The 21,811-nt window shown below is 37.9% G+C and overlaps 1 protein-coding gene across 1 annotated transcript in view; it reads left to right on the top strand.

Annotated features, from left to right (window-relative positions):
* Window positions 1–2,061: 2,061 nt before the first annotated feature.
* LOC131679174 (calphotin-like) overlaps window positions 2,062–21,811 on the top strand; it is a 429,494-nt gene continuing 409,744 nt past the window's right edge. Inside the window, exon 1 of the mRNA XM_058959816.1 lies at window positions 2,062–2,217. The gene's annotated coding sequence lies outside the window, so the exon portion shown is untranslated. The remainder of the gene's footprint in view (window positions 2,218–21,811) is intronic.

Below are 21,811 nucleotides of genomic sequence, written 5' to 3'. Positions count from 1 at the left end.
AGTTGAATTCAAAATAAAATAGTTTATTTCTATTGTCAGAGATGGACCTTCCCACGAAAACTAATCTGGCTCGCTTGGAATCGAATTGTGCGGACCAACCACTGCTTTCACAAAATCCGTTATTTTCAGTAATTGTACATTCTACAGAAATAGTCACAACTATTTCCAATCAGCGCAAAAATCGAAGGTTTTCATTCAATATAACAGCAGATTTTCACGTTTGAAAAAACAGGGGCATTCTGGCCGAAAATTTTGAAACGAAACACCTATATCGAAACGTTAGAAAACGTTCGATTTTTGTAAATTGAATCATTACACTAACCTGTCTACAAATAACTTTTGATTTTGTGCCATTCTATTTGAAAGCGACGGTATTGTTTACAAGTGGCTCATTTACCATCCAACGCTCTTGACAAGCCACTTTCTGCTGCTTGTAATAACAAAATTTCAATTTCATTCTTTGTCGATAAATTGATGGCCCTGAAAAGGGCCTTTTGTTTGGGCAGTGTTCGAAATTTACTTGGAGCTGGTGTACATGGTAACAGTTTTGGTGCCATGGAAGACGGCGTGCTTGGCCAACTCTTCTAACAGCAGCAAACGGACGGCGGTTTGAATTTTGCGGGAGATACTGCAAACGAACTGCTGTATGCTGATGCAGGAAACGAACTGAGCGTGAGCAACAGCATGCTGAGTTTTTATACCTGACTACAGCACAATGTAAGCTCGTCCTTTTTTGTGTTGTCCTCAATATGTGTTCTTCGTAGCTCCACCCTTTCGTTGGTCGACCACATATTTTTGATAAAGAACAAAATTGAAATTGTGTTTCCAATACGGAGATTATCGAACACTCAGGGTAAAGAGAGTAATGTAATACGGCACTTTGGTAAAATGTTTGAGAATTGAAACCTTTTTTGAATGCGCCTAGTAAAAATGTTTTCCACTTCACTCCAGTTTCTTTCTGACCATATTTGCAATTTGCGTACTGAAATAAATCATAATTTAGGGTTTAACCCAAATTGCTCTCCAGGGAGAAACAGTCCATGAAACAGAAAATGAAAACTTATTCTTTGAAATGATTCTGGTGGCCCTGAAAAGGGCCTTTTTTATAATGATACAAGTGAGTTCTACCTTTTCAACTTCCAAATCCATACAAAGTGCGTCCCTGCCGCTTCAGAGTATAGACGACATTCATTGCGGTTTTGCGCGTGGCGTGTTCAGTGTAGGTCACGGCATCTCGGGTGACATTTTCCTGCACACCCTCAGCATTCGTAGATTAAATCGGAGATGCATTTTACACCACCACGACGAGCCAGACGCCGAATGGCAGATTTGGTGATTCCCTGGATTTTATCACGAAGAACCTTGCGATGACGCTTGGTACGGGAACGCTAACATGATACCGCTCATTGGACGAGCATGTTGCTCGTGTGGTAAGCGAGCACCCACTGATACAAAACAAGCTCGCGTGACCTGTATATATAACATTCCCGTATGTAATGAAACGCTTACATGCTCCTTTTTGACGGCTCTGCGTGGGATATGCTGGCAAATTACGCATTTTCCTCGCAGTTTCCGAAGGATTTTCTGAAAATCCTTGTTTTGGTTTATTTATAGTAGTCGCAGTAATTCCGAAATTTAATACGAAATACGTGCACAAATTTCCGATCAGATAGTGTAAAAATATTGCGATTTCGTCCAGTAGAACGGAAGATATTCGCATTTCAAATCTGGGAAAATTTCTCAACTGAAATTTTTGAAACGGCACCCCATATTGAAACGTTAGAAGTATTCTACTTCAAAACCTGTTCAGAAGTATGTTTAGAATTTTGTATTTTTTGGCATACGACAAAAGTTATGTTAGTGCGCTAAAACGCTACGTCATTTGTGATTGACCCCTAATATTATGAAATCTCATTCGCTGCCACCTTTCTATTTATCAACTTGCTCCAAACGTTTCGATACCATTTTCAGTACAGCGGTACCAAACAGGAGCAAACACTCGTTTCGCTGATGGTTCTTTCCTTCCTTTTCTCGCCCGTACCGCTTGAATTTTCAGTAGATTCTACCGCGCCGTTCAAGTTTCGGTTCGTGATTTTGTGGTGTCGTATTTTTCGTCTGTGAATAAAAATCTATTTGTAAGTTGCCATTTTTGCAGTGAAATAAAGGTGAAGTTCGTGCTCTAGTGACTGCTGTTTTCCTCCCTTTTATCTGTCGAAGGTAAGTGTGAAATATTTTTGCTGGGAAGATATGAAAATTACTCCGCAGTACCGGTCCGCGAGATGATGGATGGTGCTTTTTTTTGTCTCGCTCTGGCCGGTAAAAAAAAAACAATAGCCGGGCTTTATGCCGGTTAACCGTTTCTGCCACTTTCTGTGAGGGAATGTTGGTTTCAAAACATTTTCGGTCTATTGGACGATTTTGGCTCATGGTTTCGGGGTTTTTGTTATTATTTAATTGACAAAATTAGCTGTAATAATACAGCACAAAGAGAACAGAAACTGCTGTTGGAGGAAAGGAGAAAGAAAGAAGCATTTTATCAAAATGCAGTATGATGAGAAGCGGTATTTCGTAGTGTATACGCTGTTGTCGATGTGGTAGAGGATCTGCGTTAAATAATGTGAGTTTGAACGACTCTGAGCCGTCTGCTTGGTCCATTCGGCAAGTGTGTTTTTTCGGACGGAATCATGTGTAGCCGTGTGGGTTGGTATCGTTGGCAACGCAATGCGAGTGCCGGGCCGGAAGAACGAGATAGAAAAATGAGGGGGAGAGAGAGAGAATATCTGATACATTGCGGAGAGTCTCGCTGAACTGTCGGAGTAGTGCTGTCACTAACACACCCCTATCGGTCATGCGGTTAGGGTGGATCAATTTTAGTAGCTTCTTTATTTGAAGTTCAGGATTTTGGAAACCTACGCGCAGAAATTTATTTATGCATCGATGGCATACTTTTCTATCTGCATCTCGTTTCTTCTGCTGTAAATTTTATGCATTGGACATATTCGGTCTATCCACTCTTTGAATGCTTACTAGAAATATATGCATAAAAATCACAGAATAATAAAAGAGACAGGAATAGAAAGCTTTCTATTCCCGTCTCTTTTATTCTGCTGTTATTTTTATGCATTTTCTAGCATTTACTTCTACACTGAGCAAAAAGCATCTGAGAATTTCATAAGTCTCGGCATATGCACCAACCTTCTGACGATGTCATTGAACGCTTTAGAATGTCATAGGCAGGCTTATGAATTCATTGATCTTTATTCATGCACTCCATAGACGTACAAATAATGTTTTTCATAAAACAGTTTTATGACTTCGCTCCAATATATGCCTTTAAGAATTTCATAAGTTTTTCTCGTGAAACCCATATGAGATCTGTTATTGATTCTATAAAATTGTGTTTTGTTTTTCATAAACGTCACTTTTGTGAAAAGTTCATAATTGTTTCTTATGAATTCAGTACTGGCCTGGACGGCCGACCAGGAGTTAATAGTTTCAGCACTTTTTGATTACCGCTGTTTGAAACAAAAAGCGGCCCTTACACGTTCAATATTTTTGTTTGGGCGAATCGAGTGCCCAAATTTTACTCTGCTATTTGGTTCGGTACATCGAACTAAGATGGTAGATGCTGCCACTTTAATAAACGGCTTCAAATGAATAGCTAAATACAGTGGAGACTCGTTTTTATCAGACACTTGGATTATTTTAGGCTTACAAATTGGGGATATTGAAGAATTTAGGACACATTTTTGCTTTATTTTTATTAAACCGAAGTTGTTAAATTATTCTTCTTTAGTCCCTAGACGTAGTCGCATAAACTTTCCTGATTAATCACAGAGCGATGATTTCCCGAAAATGTTTTATTGAAAATAAGATACGGCAGGATACCAACGAAATCCTGTGCCTATTTTGCATGGATTGTTTTATTCCTATGCGTCAGTCTTTTGGTGGGTGAGAGTTTACCAATGAGGAGCTAAAATGTTTGACGAGGATGCCGCCGGAACTCTGATAAATCCGCGCGTAGAGCAAATTTAAAGTTCCGCATCCCCGGGAGTGAAAGCATTTATCGCACTTTATCGCTTAACCCTCAATTGCAACCGATCGAGAAGAGGCTAGCCTTGGTGCATTTCATATAGGAAAACGTATGATTGCGTCTTGGAAAAGTCCAAACATTGAACCCGCATATCGAGATCTGCTGACCGCACCAAAGGTACAAAAGAGAAACGCAGCGACGCGGTGCAGAAGGAAACGCAACAATGCTATCTCTTTGTTGTTGGGTTTTATTTTGATTCGCGTGTTTTTACTGCAGCTTCATCGATGTGATTGTGATGGTCTAGAGAAAGAGGAGAGGTGGGAGGGTCTCACGATGAAGCAATTGTGAATTTCACGTGTTAAGCCTCATTTCTGTAGTAATGAAAAAAGCACATTAAATTAAAGTGCGAACCTTTAAAGCAGCATTCTCCTTCTACCACTTACCCACCATCGAAGTGGATTATCTTAATTGGCATATTCTTTAATCCTTTCCTGGTTTTTGCAGAGCACTAGAACTTCAAACAGCTAAAAATTTTGGTTTCTACAAGATTCGTTTACTAAGAGACAAGTAAGCTTAATAACTTTCATTTAAGCTCTCACGATTCTTGGTATCATCAGTGGAACTGATGTTTTTTTCAATTGAATTTATTTGATTCCGTTAAAGCAGTCTTGCCATGGACTGTTTCAGTTGAAGTTGAATTTGGAATGGAATTTGGGTTTCGACATCCAGGATCCGACACTACCTTAGTGACAGTAGAGGTGTGCGCCACGCCGCCGTGCCGCGCCGACGATTGCATGTAAAAATAGTAAGCACATCGGCGTGATGCCGGCGCGCCGTCGATTTTTACCTGAAATCGGGGCCCGGCGCGCACTTTTAAGTGACTGGACTAAACTAGCGCTGGCGCTGAATTAACGCTAGCTCCAAAACAACAAAAGCACTATTTGTGTTTCTAAACAAACCCCTATTCTTACGTGATATCTCGCAAGAAGCGAACTTTCGATTTCAATAATTCTCATCAACTGCATGAGATCTCCTTTTCTTGCGGGACATTACGCAAGACTAGGAGTTTGCTCGGAAACACACCGCGTTTTTGTTGTTTTTGGGTCTAGTGTTAATTTGGCGCTAGCTTAGTCCTGTCACTAAGTGCCAGATTCTGATGAGACGAAGTCGAAACGCAAATCCATAACTAATTCATTTTTCACCTTCATTATCTACATTTAAGCGGCTGCCTGCAACTCTTAAGATGATTTCGCCCAAATTTCAGAACGTTCTAAACTCGGGGCGTCGCGCGACCTCTGACCAGTGGTTTTAAACGCAAAACGGAGAAAAGAGGACTCCGCCAACTTATCTCCAATGCCAACTAGTCCCGGGCTCCCTGTAACACTATAGCGTCAGATTTTGTGTGTTTGTTTGAATGAATTGTATTTGCAGTTTTGATGAAGTGTGGCGTGAAACAGTTGCGATTCGTGGGGTGCTACGGCAGCATCCATTTCTAAACTTTGCAATAATAATTATATTCGTAGATCAATGTAATACATACACTGCTGGCCATTAAAATAGGTGTGAGATAAAAATACATGAAATTTTGAGTTTTCTCTGAAAATATTTTTTTATTCCAATATTTTATAGTTAGGCACAGTCGTAAATATGAAAAAGAACACTTTTATTTGTAAATTAATTGTTGTGCTTTACCGGAACTTTCTCTTCCCCATGAAATCCAAAAAAGCACCTGGTCAATGAAATAGGTGTATTGTAATCCATTGCATTAAAATTTTTCAAATCCAATGATTTTAAGACTTTAATATTTTTAACAACTAGTAGCCTGTGTAACCTCCCTTATTCAACCAAATTTTATCCATTCGCCTTGGCATTGAGTCATTCAAACGCTGATATGTTTCCGTTGGCATAGTGTACCATTCCTTTTAAGCTGCTTCCCACAAACAACCCTTATTTCTGAAATTTTGACCGGATAACTTCTTTTTATGTACATTCCGTAGATTTTCTACGGGATTAATGGCAGGAGATTGGTAGGGTCCGAAATTATAGTCACTTTATTATCCCGAAATCATTCCTTTACATACTGCGATGTGTGTTTTTGATCAATATCTTGCTGAAACTGCCATATAAAGGCACGTTATCTTTGGCATAGGACTACATGACATCCTTTAGGATGTCCATCCTTTAGCCTTGCATTCGAATCTTGCCATTATAGTGGTGTTGCGAAAAATAGGACCTGCGCCATTCCACGAAAAGTAGCCCCAAACCTCATTGTTCTCGCCTCCGTGCTTTATCATATTTTGCGTGTGTCGCAGATCAAACTTTTTGCACTTTGGACGTCTAACGTTTCGTTATGCATCGGAGGAAAACAGGTTTATCTTTCATTTGTCCCTCCGAAGGATATGTCGCCATTTTTTGATTCCTTCTGAACCAGGCTCATTAACGGTGTTGAAAAGTAAATTGCATATTTCTGCGAAGTCTTTTGCTTCGCAATAGTGGAACCTTTTTAGCAATTCTTTCTGGAAGATTGGAGTTTTACAGCCTACGGCGAACTGTTCTCGGACTTACAACATTTACAATTTGTGCTGTAATAGTCCTGGATGACGCGAAAGGATCAGATTTCGCTAATAATGCAATACAATGGTCAGCTGCTGTAGATGTTTTCTTGGGTTTTTTTGCGTGTTTCTTTTTTCAAAGGTTTTAAGGCATTTATAAAGAAGTTTTCGGAATGCCAAAGTGTATTCGCCATTTATTTGTACGTCTTATCTTCTTTAACAAAATTTCTTAGCAAAACTCGTTCCACTTGAGTACAGTGAGATGCTCGACCCATTCTATAACAAATCTTTGACTTATTCAACATTTAAATACATTTATTAGCACGCAGAATACAAACTTTACCAAATTAAACATAAAATGGTGTTGAGTAAAATAATAACCAGTTAATATATTTCACACACCTATTATATTGACCACACAAAAAAGCCTGTGGTAGTCTTGTTTTGCATCTTGACAAAGATTACAAATATAATCAGCGCCAACAACCCACTAGTAACTTGACAGATACCAAGGCTTGTGTGTGCGGTAGGTGTGATTGAGACTGCTGTAACTTGGTATGTGTAATTGAGAGAAAAACAAAATAATCTATAACACACCTATTTTATTGGCCAGCAGTGTATGTCAATTTCCTATTTATTATCCCTTCGACAGCCAATTGTAAGTATCAAAATGTGCGTTTCATTTAAATCATAAGTGTCAAATACATAATAATAACTGTAATATAATATCATACTCATGAAATATCTTTTGCATGACATTCAATAATATAGCGATGTACTGCTTGAATTACTCAATATAATGAGAAAAAAAATGTAATGAACATGATTTAATGAACTGAAAGCAAACTAATGAGCATGACAAAACATTTATTCTTCGTGCTGATACGACTGAAGGAAATTGATAGCTGGTTTGCGAACATTCTCGCGAATTATGCATTCTAAAACCTTATACAGGATCGAAGTCATCATTCCACTCAGACAAGACCATGCGTTTTCCCTATGCACATTGAATGCCCTGTGGATTAGTTGGTCTAACAAATACTAAACAAACATAGAAATTAAATTCCCAGTTTTGGAATTCCACGTGCAGACAACCTGAGACATAACATTAAGAAGAACACTTTTGTAGGTCCCATAGTTTAAAAACAAAGATCATTTCTTGTGAAACGCATTCGTTTAACGATAGTAATGTTGAACTCGTAACCTATATATATTTGTAAAATTTGAATTTTATTGGCATATTGTTACTTGATTTTCGTAGGTTGTCATAGTGTTATGCCAGCCCTATTCTAATGCATGATCAAATAGAACGCATCAGATTGAGCGGTATTGATGTAGTTTATATCATGTGTACTTCTAGTATATTAGATATTTTTATTTTTAGAACTAAAGGTTATCCACTAAATTATTGCACTACGTAGAAACCGGTGCCAAAAATTTAATGGCTCTCATGAACTTTTACACAGTAAATTCCCTCCCAGCTTTCTTCTACTTTCATTTTATTTTTAAAATTTGACTTTTTAGTTGCTGCTACGTAATTGCCCCGTATTTTTTGATTTACTGGAGGCACAACATTTATCTTAATGGCAAGATGTCAAATCAGGCTAAAACACTAAAGAACAATAAGCTTGTCTAAAAGAACTAGTCGACGTTTTTGAAGGCACTCTTTGTGGTAAATTCTCTGCCCTGGTTCATAATCCCGGTTGTGGCATAACTTTGATTTCGTGTGTCACAACTGTAGATAGCTTGCCAAACCAAAACATCCTGGCCAATTTCGATTTTTTTGTTGTATTTTTCGGTTATATTAAATTAATCTCTAGCGGTAAATATCAGGTTCTCACAAAACCGTGTCTTTCACTGCCTCGAGTCGTTTCAAAGTTTGCCATGTTGGTTTGAAATTTTGTAATATTTATGCAGTTCTGTTTACGTCCGTTCAACTATAGGGGCTTTTTCGTTCAATACTACCTAGGGACCCCGAGTAGTCTAAAGACGGCCCTGACGTTTGAATTTAGTGAACAAAATTAATTGTTCTCACTTTCGACTATAACTCGTTGTGAACATCTCTTTTGTCTTACTTGTTCACTAAAGCTATACTTTTTCAGCGAAGAGAAACGACATGACAGTTAAAAGTAAGAGTTCCCGTTTGTAACCGTTTTAATGCGATGGTTCTCAAAGTATACTAAATACTTTTTTCATGTCGACATACATGAGCATTTTGTATGGCCATGTTAAAAGTGCCTAAAACAACTTGCACATGGGATTACCGTCATAATAGGGGAATTGTGGTTAAAACCGACACCTTAAGCTTAACACTTTTTCTAAGTTGCCACAAAATCAATAAAATTGTAATTTTTATGCAGAATTCTTCTTCAGAAAATTCCTAACAAGACTTAATTTTTTCAGCGCATCAAAAAATTAATTTCGTTAAAAATTATTGGTTGTAAAACTTGGAAAACAAAGTGACTTTCTGTAGGCACTGCGGGTAAAACCGACACCCCATAGGGGTAAGATCGACACCCCCTTTAATTTATTTTCTCTCCACTTTATTAAAATCTTTATCTTTATTAAAAATGAGATATATGCGTGATTAATAAAGTGTGAGTATGTATGATGCAATTATGTGCTTTTTATTGCTTCATCATGTAGTGAGGGGAAGAAAGTTCGAAAACGTAGTACTATAAATAGGAGTATTTTATGCTATAGGATTATTTATTGATATGAGTATTTCCAAATAATCCTTGCGCACATCGTTGCAACCTCCAGTGTCATTTTATTTCGTCGTAATTTCGTAATTTTTATAAGTGACACATACACTTCTTAGCAAAGCTATCTTTTTCAGATTTGATTTTTCGGACTCTGATCATCAACGATCTATTGGGGTATATAAAGGATCATTGTCTCATTGTGATAAAGTTTGTCTATGACAAACCAAGAGAACACTAGAAATTCGGTTTGATGAGCTTTTTGCAGAAATATCAAAAGCTTCGATAGAATCAGATAAGCAAAAATTCCAATTTTTGATTTTTAAAGAGACTTACAAGAAATAAACACAATAAAAGTATTTCTGTGTATTTCTGCTAATACTATAGTGTTCTAATAAACTAATTGAAGTGTCACAAAGATCCCCAATATTTTGAAATGAATCGCAAGTATACACAACCATCTTAACAGCGTGTCGGTTTTACCCTAACCATAGGGTGTCGGTTTTACCCCAACAGCGCACATTTTTTTTATAAAAGCAATTAAAATATTGAATTTCTCAAACTCGTCTTCAATACACCTAGTTGATCATAGGACAGGCCGATAATAATAGGAACTGAAAAATGTGGTGATTTGAAAAGCTTTTGTTCGGTTAAAACCTTAAAATCTACCAACGAAATTTAACATCCAGACGAGTATGAACGCTGCTGTCGTATGTTTTGTTTATTTTTATGACATTCGGCGCACTAACGTAAATCCAATTTTTCTTAAAATGCTCTAAATAAACGTACTAATAATAATGTATCATTATGAAATGAATAAAAATTTGATTTTTAGGAAAAGTTGTGGGGTGTCGGTTTTACCCACAGTGTCGGTTTTTCCCACAACTCCCCTACATTGTTCTTCAAAAAGTGATAATATTGAATGTCAACCCGTAAAGGTTGATACTCGGTATGTAGAAGTATTCTGATAACTGTTGCTGGAATTTAACGCGAGGCAGTAACATTACTCGAATCTATAAATATGAGCAGCACGCTAGATTCAGTATCAAACATTTCACATACATAAGATCAGAGGCGACGCGTCGGTACGTTCAACCTGTTCATTGAACAGGTTGCCAAGATCAGCCGACTCGAAACCCATTTTGAGTTAACAGTAGCACGATAACTATTTTAAATGAAAGTATTAACATCCAAACCTTGAAGTTCGACAATTTCTAGAGCATTTTTTTCAAAACGACATACCTACAATGAGTGTCTTCCTTTGTTTACTTTCTCTTCTGTTAATATGTAATTCGGTCGCTGTCAAAACCACTGTCTTTCGATCTATACTGTGAAATAAGGCAAATAGTGACGCCGTAAAAATCGAAAGATAAAGAAAACAAAGAGAGTCACTCATTGTAGATGTGTCGTTTTGAATAGAAGCTCTAGATTTGATCTGAACCATAAACCAACTCAGCGTCTCCAGTGAGTAGAATTCAGAGATTTTCTGCTTTCCCATGACCGGTTCAACCAGAAACTTGCACGTACTCTCACCGTATGCTCTGGATGGAGCCATCTTGATGAGCGATGGATGGAATAGCAGGGTGAGTGTCATGGGTGAATGCTTCTTCTATGGAATCATCCATAAATGACGTAGCATTTTTTGAGTGATTTTTAACACCCCTCTCCCCCATCGTAGCATTTCGTCACAAACCCCTAAATAGCCCCTGGTAATTACGTAGCTGACGGTAAACTTCCCCCCCCCCTTTACCCCGCAAAAAATTTAAAAAAATAAAAAAACGATGTTAGATGAAACGGTAAAGCTACGTAGCATGACATGACCCCCTACCCCCCTGTCGTCACACATCATCACAAAATACAAAACTCCCCCTCCCCCATATAATGCTACGTCATTTATGGATGATCCCTATTCTCTTTTGTAACGCACAGAGGAGTAACTAGAATAAATTCTTGACCATTAACCAAAAAAAAATTTCCATTTTTTTTGGTTATATTTTTTTAGATGCCTAAAAGCATACTGCATATTGTTGCAAAATAAAGAGTATGCCAAAAATTGCTAAATAATTTTTGCATGGATTCAAAATGGTGATATTTTAAGGGGTTTTTAATCATTTTTATTCTATATCCAGCAAAATCACTTTCTAATGATGATGTTTGTATTAAATAAGACAATATTATAACAAACGTAATTGAACACAACTATTAGTGTTACCTCAACTTAAAAATAACCGAAAATAGTAGTGTTTCTGTGTATTGGACCAGCTTTAGAAACACCCTTTTTAAACATTTTATTCCAAATTTGAACGATAAAAAAGTTACACTATACGGCAAGATCCGGGAAAGTTGCTGAAACAACATTACGAAACAAGATTCCGGCTATCCGAAAAACATTCTATCTCTTCCGATCTTTTCCGATCCACCAATTCCAAGCGATTTGAAAATATTGATATTTCCACTAATTTGAGATACGCCAAAATGCTGCTATGAATATGTGCTCAGGTTTCCCTTTTCTTCTCCCTTTTCCACTGACCAACTGTTGATGCATCGGGAAAAACAAATGTATTCACAAAGATTACCTCAAAAATACTAGTATTCGGAAGGATCTAGAAAAATGACCTCTGCACTGGTAGGTGGATAGATGCCAAATTGTCCCAAAAACTAGTTATTTTCTATTTTTAGTTCATATTAAGGCATAACAACAGCAATAGCCGCAAAAATAGTTTTGGCCAGGATTCGACCCCAGTTACTCCTCTGTGCAACGGTTCAAATCAAATATTGAACCAGCGTGCATTGTTGCGATGTCCACATGGGCGTTGGAGCTGTGTGCAAAACGAGAGCGCTTTATTATTTTCAAACACATTGCGTCATACGTTCATTGCTGTCGGTTGTACGCTTGTTTTCTTGGGTAGCCTAGCAAAATTTTTCTGCCCTTGGGACATACTAGTAAGCGCGTATGTATTTGGTTCAACGATAATAATGAACCGTCTACTTTAGCTTCAAAGAAATTGTTTGTTTTTTGCATTCACATACTGAAAATATGTATGTATACTGATATATTTTTTTACTCTTGTTCTACGGTAAATTGAGCATTCTACAAGACTTTTGTTGAACAATTCATTGATGGGTTTTGACAACCAATTTGTTTTGCTCAGATCCTGCGAACAGTTTCTTGTCACAAATTCATTGGTCGTGGTATATTGAACAGGTTGACGGAACAGGAACCACGCGTCGTCTTTGCACGAGATATATAACTGTGCTAACACTCGATGAAACAGGAACCGATCTAGATACACTAATCAAAATAACATTAACGCAAGAATCGCTTTTGAAAACTTCAAGACTTCTGCAAACAAGACGAAATTGTCATGAAAAGCAAGAACGATAGTATAAGTAGACGTAGACGTGTCAAGTTCTACTACACGTAGTTAAAGATAACGGGTTCTAACCCCATTTGTTCGAAAAAATTTCCGCGATGGAACTTTCGTTACTGCGCCGATTCTAGCTGCATGTTCAGTATCACATTTGACAGAATCGTGGATATGTGTCTTGAAAGTTAACCCTACACCGCCATTTTCTATTAATTATGTCAAAATGCTACCACAAATTTCTACGACAGATCCTTCACTGACTGGTGCCTGAAATTGAAGGCCGACCAGGAAGCGTAAGAAGGAAACTAAATTAAAAAATAATGTCGGCAATGTATGAAAGGCAGCTGTTGCTGGTCGCGAAACAACCGGAGCCACTCGGTACCGACTGGTGCTTGTCTCTTCAGTCTCTTTCTCTATGATTGTAGCGCTATTATATGTGGTGTGTACATTCTGGTGGCACCTACAACCGACCGACCGGCTAGATCGGAACGGACGGAATCGTGATGATGCTGCACAGGCATCTCGCAACGGCTCGGGTCTATAGAGTTCGCGATGGAGGCACATGATGACTATGATGATGTTGATGATAATAAAAATAAAATGGGCAACAACAACTGAAGCATTGCACATATATGCTAGCTGGTAGCAGGCACTATGTGATGTGTGCTGAAGATTCGCGACATCAGAACGAGGCTTTTGTCGGGGTTTCGCGAAATGTCTCCGTGTCTGGTAAGAGTCATCCTAGCCCTAACCTATTCCTCGGCGCACCATGCATCGAATCGGAAAAGTGAGACGGAAAGAAAAACATCTTCACTTTTATTGGCTTCATTGGACGAGTAGATTCTTCTTAGTTAGTTGTTTGGAAGTGCCTCTCGTGCAGTTGAATGTGTTTTTTTTATAGAGGTGAGATATTTTTTCGCTTTGCTTGTCCGGGTTACTTAATTGTATGTTATGGGAGTGTACCGACAAGCAGTGCATGGTTTCGAGGTAAGGATTTTTTTTACTATCACTACAGTTAGCACGTTTGGATGAAAATTGGCCGCCACAGAGTAACAGACATAATGCTCTTGATATGCCAGTGTCCTATTTAATGGAAAACACACTTTATACTATATTATTATTTAGAACGCCTCAAATTTCAGGTTATTTTCAAACCGCCTGTTTGTCATGCTTGATGTTGACATATCGCAAAATTATCTTATCGATATTTATTGGATGAATTTCCCATTGAGCAAACTATGTAGTATTACAAACCACATAAATTTACAATGTTGGTAACTACGAGCACTGTACTGTAGATTTTTTAGACTGTAAGCTCAAGTAGTTACTATAATTTTTTACCCTTCATGCCCATTTTGTTTATATACTACAACGTATCTTAAATAGTTGAAGGGCGGTTGATAATCAACATCTCCTTTGCGTTTCTGAAGTTAGTGCTACATCGTGACTCAATAGGTTTCGATTGGACATAGTTCAAAACATTTTGGTGGGTTCATGTATTTCGTCACAAAATACAGAAAATTATCCACATATCACACCTGCACGGTTTTGAAGTAGTGGTATGAAGCTAAATAGTGCCGAAACAACGGTTTTTGATTATACTACCTCAATCTGTAAATTTCACCGTTTATGGTGCACTTGGTACTGAACCATTACGTTTGTCACAAGTGCATATGACTTGCTAAAACAGGTACTTTGAAGCGAATTTCGACAGTGACAGATACTGATGATACGATGTCGTAACGCAAAATTTCTAGACTGCAGTCACTGACAGTATGCTTCACCATAGCTCTACTCACCAGCAAAGTCTGGCACTGTCTAAGCAAGGTAATGCGCAGTGATAATAATATTTCAGGTCTGAATAGATTACGAAAGAGATTTGGCCGATCGAAGAGAGGGTGCGGTGACGATCTACTTATAGGAGACATTGGGGGTCGATGGGTCCATTAGTATGTATTGGGGCTGTAGCGGTGATTACGATACTGTTGGGTATTTGTAATTATGTCACCACGGTTCCTCGATGGTAGAGTAGTTAACGCACCGAACTAAAGACTGGGAGATCGCAGGTTTGATGCCTGCTTGATGATATATCTTTTCGCCGTTCCGCTCATTCTTTCTCAGTCTATTTTCCATTGGAGTAATGAGTTGTCAAAAAAGGGATTCCTTTTCAAAAATTTTGAATGCATGGTCTCCCTTTTTCTCTAAAATCCCTTGGTTTTTTCTGTGCCTTATTTGAGTGATGTAATTCAGTTCGAATTTCTACTGTATAGGGGGCGCTGCGATGCATTCTCTCTTATGTCGTGTTTTAGAGTTTTGGCGTCTTCCGAAAAATTTTAGGGCGTTTCAAACTATGACAAATTATCAAAGATACGTAAGGGACCTTTAATAAATTACGTAACGCATTTAGGGGGGAGGTGGTACGACAAGTTATGACATAGGGGGAGGGGGAGTAAGTTAGACCGTTACGTAACATGTTTTCACCGACGAAAATTTTTTTTTCAAGGGATTTGTTACGTATAGAGGAGGGGGGGTATGGAGAAATTTGTGACAATTTTTTACATGAGGGGAGGGGAGTCAATTTTGGGCTATTTTTGCGTTACGTAATTTATGAATGGTCCCTAAGCACTATATCAATAAGTGACAAGAATATAATGATTTTTAATAAAATTGACATTTTTTGTACGATTTGTTAATTTTATATTAGTTTTGAAGTATCTATCAGAACCTATAATTTGCGTTTCGTTTTATAGAAGTGCTTTCGAATTCTTGACATATTTTGCGTAAAATATAAGCCATAGAATTAAACAAAACAAATTGTTACAATTTTTGGCAAAAAATCATCGATGTTCCTTAGTTTACTTTATATATCCTACTAAATGTAAAAGTATGCCGGATATGCAGCCCGTGATATATTTGAGCTACATTGATTTGAAATTTCGATGATTTACGCTCCGGAAGACGCGTTTATGGTTACCGAAACAAGCAGCCGCTGGTACTCAATACCGGTTTTGCTAGAGTTTCGTTTTACACTCATTTCGCTGGTGTGACTCCCGGAAGAATACGCTACATTTTCATGTAAAAACTTAACTTAAATTTTCTACGTGTAACATTTGTGTGTACATGGCAAAAATTATTCCCAAAAACCGTGAATAAAGTGCCATGAATTCTGGAACAATCACGTTTTTAGGTTACGAAAACAGGATCATGTTTATATGTGTTTTACAATTGTGTTCAATTTCCCTCCAGTAACGTCAGCATAACACTTTTATTAGCGGAAATAATTGTTTTTGTTTTGTGAACTTCAGTCATGATTTCCGCCAGGTGATTACTAAATCGATTTTCTGTGCGTGAACTAGTTCTTAACTTTATGAGCATTGTTCATAAACCCAAAGTTAACTCATAATGTTATTCAAAGATTTAGGAACATTACTTCACAAAATCTAAACATTTTGATTATTTTTTCGTGAATTATTTCATGGATCCATTCAATCTTTGTGAACTAGTTCATGAATCCTAATATATTAGTCACTCGTGAAATGGTCCACAAATTATTCGGTTTGGTTCACGATTTATTATGATAGTCACGACTGACCATGCGTGCCCGTGAATTAGTTTGCAAAATCATAAATTATTATTCATGTATTTGTGAACTGGTTCATGATTCCTAGTATAACAGTCACGATTTACCATTCGTGCTCGTGAAATAGTTCACGAAGTCGTCAAATATTCATGAATTCGTGAACTGGTTCATGATTCCTAGTACAATAGTCACGACCGACCATTCGTGCTCGTGAAATAGGTTACAAAATCATGAGTTATTAATGTATTTGTGGACTGGTTCATGGTTCCTAGTGTAATAGTCACGACTAACCATGCGTGGAAGTGAAATAAATCACAAAATTATAAAATATTCATGTAATCGTGAACTGATTCAGGATTCCTAATATATTATTCATGATCTAATATCCGTGCTCGTGAAATGGTACACAAAACCATGAAATATTCCTTAATTCATGAACTGGTTCATGATTCATAGTATTATAGTCACGTCTGACCATTCGTGCTCGTCAAATAGTTCACAAAACCGTGAAATATTATCCATGGATTCGTGTTGAAATATTATCCATGGATTCGTGAACTGGTTTATGATTCTTAGCACATGATTTACGATTAATTTAACGAGTTTGTGATATTCAGGATATATCCCTAATCATGTTCAATTTCGTGCAACTATTTCACAAAAATTGAAGTATTATTCGTGGAATCATTTTTGTTCCATGCATTTTTTATGAGATGTCTAACAGATAGCGAACAGTAATAAGTACGAGCAGTATATACAAAAAACTATTAGGACCTCAAACATCGTTTTTCATTTGATTAGGTTCAGTGTGATGTTTGGACAGAAAACGAAAATTGCGCTGAGCACCACAAAACGTGTTCGTGATTTAGTTCGCAGAACAAGATACCGCGAATCAGTCACACTTTTATGATGCAGTTCATAACAAATATCACAAGAGAAATTACAAATACCATGATCAAAAAAATGACTCGTGAATAAAATATTAAAACTTGTGACTAAGATCCTGAAATCATGAACATGGATCACTCTAGTCATGACTAATATCACGATAACTTGAATAAAAATTACGAAAATCCCAACTAGGATCCTGAAATTATGAACATAGATCCCGCTAGTCGGATAAGTTTCATGCATACGAGGTTTATTATTCAAAATTTCAGGAATTTGGTCACGGTTTTCGCAAATCATTCAGTTCACAAAATCGTGATATTTTGAATTCATGAACGGATTTTTTACAGTGTACGTGTGCATGGCGCCTCTTCAAAATTGACATTCTGGGTAGAAATTAGCAAGACAAAAGTTATTGCGTTTTCCTGGAACTATTTATTTTTGTCGTGATAACGTATCACGGATCTACCTTGCCTTAATTTGGTAATATTAATCATTCAAAGACCCTCTCCTAGGTTGATTGGAGTGACGGTATTACAAAACATCTTTGGACAATATTACATGTACCACTTTGAAAAAACTTTTCACAGTTAATACTAGTTCTATACTCGTAAATCTCCAGTTTAAGTGTCAACTAGGAAAGTAGCCATTCATATTCTATTGAAGATAATTGTAGCTTTTCATATTGACCTCTAACAGTAAGTTGTTTTTGCAATATGTCTCAATAGTCATGCACCAAGAAGGCCGGTAGAACTTTTTATATTGCATGCTTTTACTACTCATACCAGCGCAAACTAATCATTAGTTAGTGTTTCTAATATTTGTATGATATACGGAATACTAATGTACTTGTTTTTCATGAGTGTATGTGTTTGCCTCTTTTACCCATCATTTTAATATTTTTTTGTCGTGCTGCGCCACAATATCTAATGGTTGTCTCAAATATATTGTTGTATACGAGTCGTACGTCCATCTAATCTTTACTGAATAAATCTCTATCTAATTAATGTGTTGTTTCTTTTTCTGGTGATACTCAAAAGCATACGGGAATATTGAAACAACCACACGGTTAGATAACAGCATTAGTACACATGAAATTACAAGCGTGCTAGCATATGCGACGCTGAAATGTCCACAATACGATACAAACGCTCGAGCCTTTCGCGATAATACAAATACGGTCGTAAACGTAATCTTTCACGCAAACCTACGCCCATGATCTCGCAATACTGACATCCACATGGTGATTAGGTCAACGTGTTAAGGCTTACGAATTTATAAACGCGATCTGAAGTGCCAACATACAAACGTCCGCTCTTACGAAATTATGAATCGTGGCCGTCCGGGAGCTCCCACTCTAACTTATATGCATTAGAAAACAAATTTTGGGGTGCGAATTCATTTTCTTCCTCCATCTGATCCGTACACTCAAAATTAAACATCACACGCTAGCATCCGCGGCATAAAAACACTCAAGCGATCAATCGCGTTAAACTTCAACCGCTCGTCTCAAAACAAATATGCCCTTTGACCACGTGATCATGAATCGGTCACGTCCGGAAGCTTTCAGTCCCGTCTCAACAGAAACTTATATACACTAGAAGTTGATATGAGGAAGATACAAATGAATTTTTACACGCTAAGTTACATGCACGCGACACACGCGATGAAATCCGTTAATATAAAAGCGCTCGAGGCTTGCACAATAGTACAACTTTGGCCACAAAAGCAAACATGCAATTGCGATCGTTAACGCAAACCAACTCCCGAGATCCCGCAAACATAAAAACGCCCTTGTGATTAGGTAAACTTTTTAACACCCACGGATGTATAAATGCAATCTCAAGTACGATCATACGCGATCATGAATTCGTTGTGTCCGGAAGCCCCTAGCGTCGATCCTAGCAACCTAGGTCACAGCTTTCAGTGGAACCATCCTAAAAAAAATTCGCTCATATGCACTGAACAACATGTATCAGAGCGATATGACAGGGAATTTTGGTGATATGAGGTAACCCTCTCTCTTCTAATATCGGAACCGTACTCTCAAAATTAAGCATCAAATTCCTCGTCAATGTGCGAATGACCACACTGTTATGCAATCGAATTTATACACGCGAAGTTACGTACACGTGAACAAACGTGTCAACATACAAACACTCGATCGCTTCGCGATCATACATGCACAGCTACGCCCGCGGTTTCGAATATTGGCTGGTGATTAAGTGAACTTTTGGCAGTTACAAAGTTAAAAGCGCTGCTTCAACGACGAATATATAAACTTTCGTTTCGTACACTCAATATCACAATCAGAATCACGGCCCGCCGCAATTGTTCCTAAGGTGGCTTCCTCATCAGTCAGCTTCAAAATATCGATTTTGCTTCAATCGTTAAAATAAATTATCAGAGAATATTCGAAAGTATCGCTGATTAATATCTTATGTCTGTAAGTTGCCTTCAATTTGATTTTTTTCCTTCTAAAATCTTCAAAGCCCATTTTATGAAAACCATGTTTCTCAAAATTCCGTGTACGATTACTAAAAAAACTTTAAAAGCTAAGTATACAAGCAAAACACTGTTTTTTAGATAATTTAATTGTGCACAGACTGAGCTAAAAAATGTATTTAAAAAATCCCATTTTACAATGCTATTGACGCACTTACTGCTAAAAAGGCCGAACCATGGAGTACTTCCTCAAAAATGAGTAAAATTTGTACAATTTCAACTTTCAGTCACCTTAATTAATAGTCTATGCTGTGCAAAAAAACATTCCGCAACGTATTTCAATGTTTTGTTTTAGGTAAAAAATACGGGTTGAATCTTACACAGAGTTTGAGTTGTCAGTGGCGAGCTGCTGCGTGAGATTTTTTAGAAATCCGCCATTTTTATTTATTTTGGCATTCAATTTTTTGTTGAGTAAAAATATGTTCAATAAAAGATAATTTGTTTCTCTTGTTTTCATGTTCAAAATAATGCTAAGAACACCTTTTTATGGGCCGCGGATAAGGAGATCTTCATAAGTATTGTTTTAGTGGGTTACATTTCACGCCTCGTCTGCAATTGTAGTGTCTGAGTCTGATGGGTAACCCTTTCGACAACCAAGCTTCACAGCCCCAAAAAAAAATGAATCATCAAAGTATTGAAACATATTGTGTGTAAAAACAACAGTTTTTCCTAAAAGTCATTAATGACTTACAAACTTGAAAAAATAGCTCAGATCCTAGAAGCTTAGGTCCATGCCTTCAGCTGGACCAATTAAGAAAATACGCTCATACCTATTAGACAACACGTCACATGACGACATAACCGGAAACCCTATCGATATAAGGGATCCCACTCTCTGCCAGAATTTTAAACGCACACAGAAAATTTAATATCACTTACGGTTCGCGCAAGCATTCAAGAACACATGCAAATATGTTACAAAATCACGTCAGCGTACAAACGTTAGAGCCCCTCGCGATTTTCCAAGCAACCTACACCCACGAACTCGCAAACATGATTACACCCCGGTGATAAGGTGAACGTCTCAACACTCATAAACTTACCAACGCGATCTCAAGCGTCAACCTACAAACTCCCGCGCTCGCGCCATCATGAGTCGGGATCGTCCGGAAGTCTCTATCCTCGGTACCAACAGAGGTCCATGTTAATTAATAAAACAAATTGAAAAATTAAGAAAAAATAACTCCCATATCCACTAGACAAAACGTTCCATGGCGACATGACCAGGAACTCTAGTGATATGGGGTAACTCACTCCCTGTTAGAATGGGATCCGTACACCGAAAACTAAATGAATGACGGTCCGCCAATATGTGAATGGCCGCAGGGTTTCAAAATCGAATTTATACAAGCGAAGTCACATACACGCGACAAATACGTCGACATACGAACGCTTAAGCCCTTCGCGATCATCCACTCACACCTATGCCCGCGATCGCGCATACTTGATATCACTCCGGTAATTATGTGAACGTTTTAGTACTTACGAAGTTACAAACGCGGTCTCAAACGCGAACCCGCAAACGCGCGAGATCATGAATCGGTCACGTCCGGAAATCTTTACTCTTCATTCTAGCAACTTAGGTCCATATCAAAAAATAAGACCATTCAAAAAATAAAGCTCATCCACTAGACCACACATTTTACTGCGACATGACTGGGAACTCTAGTGATATGGAAGAACCAACTTTCTTCTAGAATCTGAACCGTACACAAAAAATAAGTATCAGATTCACGGTTCACGCGGGATTATTCTAGAACACACGCTAATATGCGAAAGACACACGGTTATAAATAGAATTTATACATGCGAAGTTATATACACGTTAGCACAGGCGACATACAAACGCACACGCGATCTAACACGTTAACGTACAAATCCTCGAGCCCTTCGCGATGTTACACGCTTTCGCGAGTCCCTACGCCCGCACATACCTGAACCGTACAATGAATATCACATTCAGAATCACGGCCCGCTACAATTGGCCTAAAGCAGTGTTTTAGTGGGCGCCATTCGCCTGTCTCGTCTGCAAATTGTAGTATGTGATTCTGACGGGAGCCCTTCCGAGAACCTAGCCCTACAGCTCCAATAGGACAACTCTTGAAAAAAAGAAAACGTCCCTTGATTTGACCACGGTTGCGCCTCAAAAAGATATTAATAGTACAGTAAGATTCCGTTTTTGG

The sequence above is a fragment of the Topomyia yanbarensis genome, chromosome 2 (genome assembly GCF_030247195.1).
Source record: "Topomyia yanbarensis strain Yona2022 chromosome 2, ASM3024719v1, whole genome shotgun sequence".
Classification (NCBI taxonomy): domain Eukaryota; kingdom Metazoa; phylum Arthropoda; class Insecta; order Diptera; family Culicidae; genus Topomyia; species Topomyia yanbarensis.
Note: the sequence above shows the minus strand (reverse complement) of the source record. Positions and strands in the feature narration are given on the sequence as shown.